We start from the raw sequence: 5,788 nt of genomic DNA on the forward strand, positions 1-5,788 counted from the left end.
ATATAATGAACGCTTTAGTTTAGGCAACAGTGAAGGATTATGTCTTACAAGCAAAGTTGAAATTATTTATTGACCTGGTATCCTTGAGGTGATTGTGGTGACTGGGTGTGTGGTGGTTGGCTGTAGAGGCTGGATGTGTGGAGGCTGTTTCTGTGTTGGTTGGGCGTATGATGTGGTGGCTGGATCTGGTGGTTAGGTGTGATGAAGGCTAGATGTGGTGATTACTAGATGTGATAGGAGCTGGGTGTGTGGGGGGGGGGCTGAATATGGAGGCCAGGCATGGTGGGGCTGGGTGTGGTAAGGTGCTGGGTGTGGTGGGGCTGGGTGTGGTAAGGTGCTGGGTGTGGTGGGGCTGGATGTGGTAAGGTGCTGGGTGTGGTGGGGCTGGGTGTGGTAAGGTGCTGGGTGTGGTGGGGCTGGATGTGGTAAGGTGCTGGGTGTGGTGGGGCTGGGTGTGGTAAGGTGCTGGGTGTGGTGGTGTCTGGGCGAAGTAAGGTGCTGAGTGTGGTGGTTTCTGGGCTGGGCCTGGGTTTGCTATGGCTACATATAGTTAGTTTTAAATCTTTGTTCCTCTAAACATACACCGACGAAGCATGTTTCTGATGGACTGATGAAAGGCATTTAAAGAAGGGAGATAGTTTGAGGAAACATTGCGCTTTCTGTGGCTGCAGTACGTCGTCATATGGGGGTGCCAGGTGGGCCCAAGTGGACCCAGGAATCTAAGTGGCCCTCGTCCCGTCGGAAAAGGGTGGAAAGAGCGTTGATAACACTGGTGGACCACAGAGTGGCGTGCTGCTGGATGTACATATGCTGAGGCTCAGGGAGCATTCACTTACGTGATTAGTGATACACAAAGATATTGACACTGATGACAATACAAACAGTAAAACGAAGGTTTAAATTGCATCACATCTAATCGCTTGGCGTGGTGGTAGGTGGATGTGGCGACTGGGTGTGGTCGGGGTGGGTGTTCTGGGGACTGGGTGTGGTCGGGGTGAGTGTGCTGGGGACTGGGTGTGGTCGGGGTGGGTGTTCTGGGGACTAGGTGTGGTCGGGGTGAGTGTGCTGGGGACTGGGGTGACTGTAAGTGTAGCAAGGTGGATGTAGGAAAGACAAGTGAACGTAGTGTTGACCAGGTGTCTTGGATGGGTGTGGAGGCTCACTCCCCTGCCGCTCCTGACGCGGCACACATCCTCCCGTGTTTTTCTTCTACACATCGTGAATTCTCGTCATGTTTGTGTGCGGAGGAAGACCCAAGGGGCCGCTGCAGTAACCCAACCCATCAGACCGCCGCACGCCTCCATAAATCACTACTAATAACGAGTTGTCACTGCCGGCATAATTCATGCTGGTAGTTGAGTCTGTCACGTGGGGCCGAGATGGTTTTATCGCCAACCACACATGCACGCCATTATCCCCCTGTGTGATGGGTCAGGAGGGAATTAATTGAAGATTTGCATTGGGAGAAGAGTGATGGAAGCAGCTGAGGTTGGGTGCAGGGTACCTCCTCGTCTGTCTCACACAAGGTGCTGCTTGGAGTTAAGGCGAATGTAGACTTAGATTATATCTGGCCTGATATAAATCGAGAGAAAGTATGTGTGTGGGACTGGGTGTGTGTCTGTGTACCCCTCTGTATGTGCGTGTGTGCGTATGTACGTGTGTGTGTGTGTGTGTGTGTATGTGTGTGTGTGTGTGTGTGTGTGTGTGTGTGTGTGTGTGTGTGTGTTTGTGTATGTGTGTGTGTGTGTGTGTGTGTGTGTGTGTGTGTGTGTGTGTGTGTGTGTGTGTGTGTGTGTGTGTGTGTAAGGTGAGGGACTTGACTTTCACAGAGTTGGGTCCTCCCATCAGTCAAACTCTAACGTTCTCTACCTGCGCCTGTTCTACATGTACCTTGGTCCAGTGGTCCTCTTATCTCTTTTTGCCTATTTCACTCTCGAAAATTGTCTTTATGTCTCTCCCTCCCATTTCCCTCACTCTGGGACTCTACTGTTGCATGATCGTATCCCTGTAGTTAACCTTCTGTAATGCAGTTACAGTAATACAATGTGGATCCCAATATAGGTCATGTGAATCTGTTGGGGAAGCCATGGGTAGGTCTGTGGGGCCTGGTTGTGGATAGGGACTGTGTTTCAATTCACTATACATGACAGCTAGAGGATGTGAGAATGAGACCGCTCTGCGTCTGTTCCTGGCCATACATTACTTATACGGGAAACGGCGAGCAAGTATATATATACATATATGTATATATATATATATATATATATATATATATATATATATATATATATATATATATATATATATATATATATATAATCTGATACCCACGCACTCAAAAATTATTGCTTTGTTATACTTCGCTCATTAGACACGTGCTATCTTCTGTGTCAATAATAAGACAATGTATCATCCTTAATAAACATAACAGTGAATATGTCAGTTGGTTATACAGTTTGTTATGATTGTCAGCGATTTCAAACTGGACCGTAATGGCCCTTGCGTCAGTGTTGTTTCTGTGTCTCTTAACGTAGCACAAGCTGGCAGTAAGTGTATAAAAACACGAGCAGGAATAACTCGCCAGTCAGGGCAACACACACATACTGTATAGCTTTAGTAATATCATTTCTTTTGTATATGTCAGGCAAACTTTATTTCGCTGTTCGCGTGAATCATTACTCGGTACTAATTCAAATTACATCTAGAGTTACCAACTCACAAGTTGTTGTCTTACATTTTCTCTTCTAATAAATATTTCTAATCAGGTTAGGTTTGTTTGTTTCTTTATAGTGAATCAAGACTCATATTATCTTGTCCTCTACAATCATCATCGTATAGCTATATTTCTACGGTGTTTATACCCTCATAAATCTGACCAATTTACTGTCAGTTCCTGAGATATATCACACTTATCAAAGTCAGTTTGACAATATTATCTTATGAAGAGACACCTTCAGAAGTGCCCCTTCCTGTCTACCTGACGCCATCACCCACCCACCACTGCCACACGAAGTAGCAGACAACGATGATATACCCACCTCTCATGCCTCTCCTCCGAGGTGTTCCTCACTGTGCGGAACTCTGCGACAGCCGCCCGGGCTACACAGCCCACACCGGGGCCCGCTATATTGAGCCGTGGGATGAGCCCAGATGATGGATGCAACTAGGCGAAAAACCAAGTAATCTAAGATATGTCACTGAATTTATGTAAGGGACACGAGAGAATGTTTTATACAAATGGCGCTCGGAATTGCAAATGCTCTCATAAATTCACATTGTTGTCACACTGGGCTCCGCGCCGGGTCTTGCCTGCTCCGTTTGCCAGATTGAATTATGGCAGACATAAATAAATTGCCGAAGCATAAATTTGGAACGATCTGAATGAGAGATTACCTTGGGGAGGATGTGAACTACACGATGGGGTTGTGGGGGGATAGGTACAGGATAGAGGGAGGCTGGGAAGGAGAAGGCAGGAGACAGGAGAAAATGTGATAGGAGAAACGGTAAAACATGAGAAAGAGAGAGAGAGAGAGAGAGAGAGAGAGAGAGAGAGAGAGAGAGAGAGAGAGAGAGAGAGAGAGAGAGAGAGAGAGAGAGAGAGAGAGAGAGAGAGAGAGAGAAGGTGAAGAGGAAGTAAGGAGACATAAGAGGGAACGAAGAAACGATATCAAGAAAATTGAAAAATCCGATGAACAAAATGACAAAAAATTAGACAGGTATGGAAAGACATGACGTTAGACCCAATCGTAACTCACTAAGACACAGACGATCCTCACCAAGACAGAGACGTATCTCACCAAGACAAAGACCGACCTCACCAAAGGTGATGATGGACAAGGATGAGAAATAGACCCAGAGAGACAACTTGACATCTCTGGATCATATGTGGGTAAAGATAAGCCACGTCCAAACCTGGCACGGGCTCTTGTCAATGACAGCTGGTTCTTTGGTGTGCCTTTACTGGTGTAGGTCGGACGTGTGTGTCACAGAATGTATGGATGCGTTTCGGTAAATGTATATGATGTGTATGACGTGAATCTTTGCGGAAGAGACTGCCGGAGAGAAGAGCAAGATCTTTATACGAGGCAGAGTCTGCATCCCGACGACACGCAGTGAGTCCTTAAGTAACTAGTATCTGAGCTCGAGAGGAGAGGGAGTAAGTGCTGAAGTGGCCGTTATCTCAATTCGGTAGAAAACGTTTTAGTTCCTTTATCATCGATGGGCTATCGTCTGGGCCCTGAAGGAAGTGGGGGTCCTGAAGTAGCTGCTATATCAGCCTTGAAGGAAAGAGAACGTACCCTGAAGTAACCGCTACCTCAGCTCCAAGGGAAGCGGAGTGGATGCTGAGGTGATGTGAATTGAGTCGCTGGTCGACCATGAGTAAAGCCATCCCCCAAGAGGAAGGATCCACCTCATCGGTGTCTGACATGATCCATATTTTGTATGGTAGTTAACCTGAATCTAAATCCTTCCTTTACTTCTCTCTCCTCCACCTGATTTTCTTTTTCATTGTTTCTTCTCTTTTACCTTGTTTGATTTACGGTATTTGTTTATCTATCCTTGTATGTTTCGTGCTCTCGTAATGTGCCTCACATTTCTCAAAAATGTAAGATAGATTCTAAACATTGTTCCTCTTCGTCTGGCGGGAATCAAGCATGCGACAGACCTCGATAGCATCAGGACAAGTGACTGCATCGCTGACGACGCTGACTCTGCGGAACACGAGAGAGACAGTGTGCGAGTGGAGTGTCAGCCACCTCAGACACAAACTGATCTACACTTCTTAAACAAGAAAAAAATATCACAGTGAGCATCACTCTATATGCAACATGAAGTCTTAAGTGACACTTGTTATAAACTTTACGTATGCTTCACACTCTCCAGGTAATATACGTTTGCCAGGTGTTAATGATATGTCGGTTCCGTCATAAACCCTGATGTAAGATGGCAGTAATTCCCTGGTTGTCTTATGTAACATCTTAGGACCCGGTTGGCTGCCCCGGGTCCTCACCAAGATCCTTGACAGTTCCACTGCACCTCCTGCCGCAGATAATGTCCACATGATCGGCCATCGTCCTGGTGCCTGCCCCCCCTCTCTCTCTCCTAGCCACACTCTCGACCTTCCTCTCGTGTGACGTAAGGCGACGCTGCCTGCTCCCACCTGTAATTAATGGCACCATATGTTTCCTCGACGTGCCATTACTGCCACACATATCATTGGTGATGGTGTATTTACTTACCGGACGATTGTTGCCATAATCAACCATTACCTGCAGCGACCCCCGTGCGGGGCCCTGCCTACCTGTCGGCCCCTCCGCAGGTATGAACATTCGTTTATTTATTCATGCTGGGTTAATGGGTGGTTAGGAGGCGTGTAGCGCGGCAGGCACGCAACGCCCTGGACAAACATGAGCTGGCATACATCAGTCCCAAGGGGGAGGGGGCACGGGACCCTGCCCACCTAAATCACAGAGTTTCTGGGGTCCGCCAGTAGGTCGCGGTGCACGTCTGGTCTCTCGGGGTCTGGAACCTTCGGTCTGGTGGGTCTGACCACTGGGATAGAGACCTATTATCGCCCAGCTGAAGGTCTGGAGCCCGGCTCATGCTAGCAGACCATACGTCATAGGTAATAAGGTGGTGTCCAGACTGAAAAATGGCTGCACTCACCAGGCTCTAATTATCTGCCACCAGCACCTAACATGGCGCCTAGACCCAGCTCACTAGAGGCGTAAACCACCGCGCAGTGCTGGGGCCAAACTATGCATACCCCAGCAGATGAAGCCTCTGA

The sequence above is a fragment of the Panulirus ornatus genome, chromosome 10 (genome assembly GCF_036320965.1).
Source record: "Panulirus ornatus isolate Po-2019 chromosome 10, ASM3632096v1, whole genome shotgun sequence".
In the NCBI taxonomy this organism is placed as follows: Eukaryota; Metazoa; Arthropoda; class Malacostraca; order Decapoda; family Palinuridae; genus Panulirus; species Panulirus ornatus.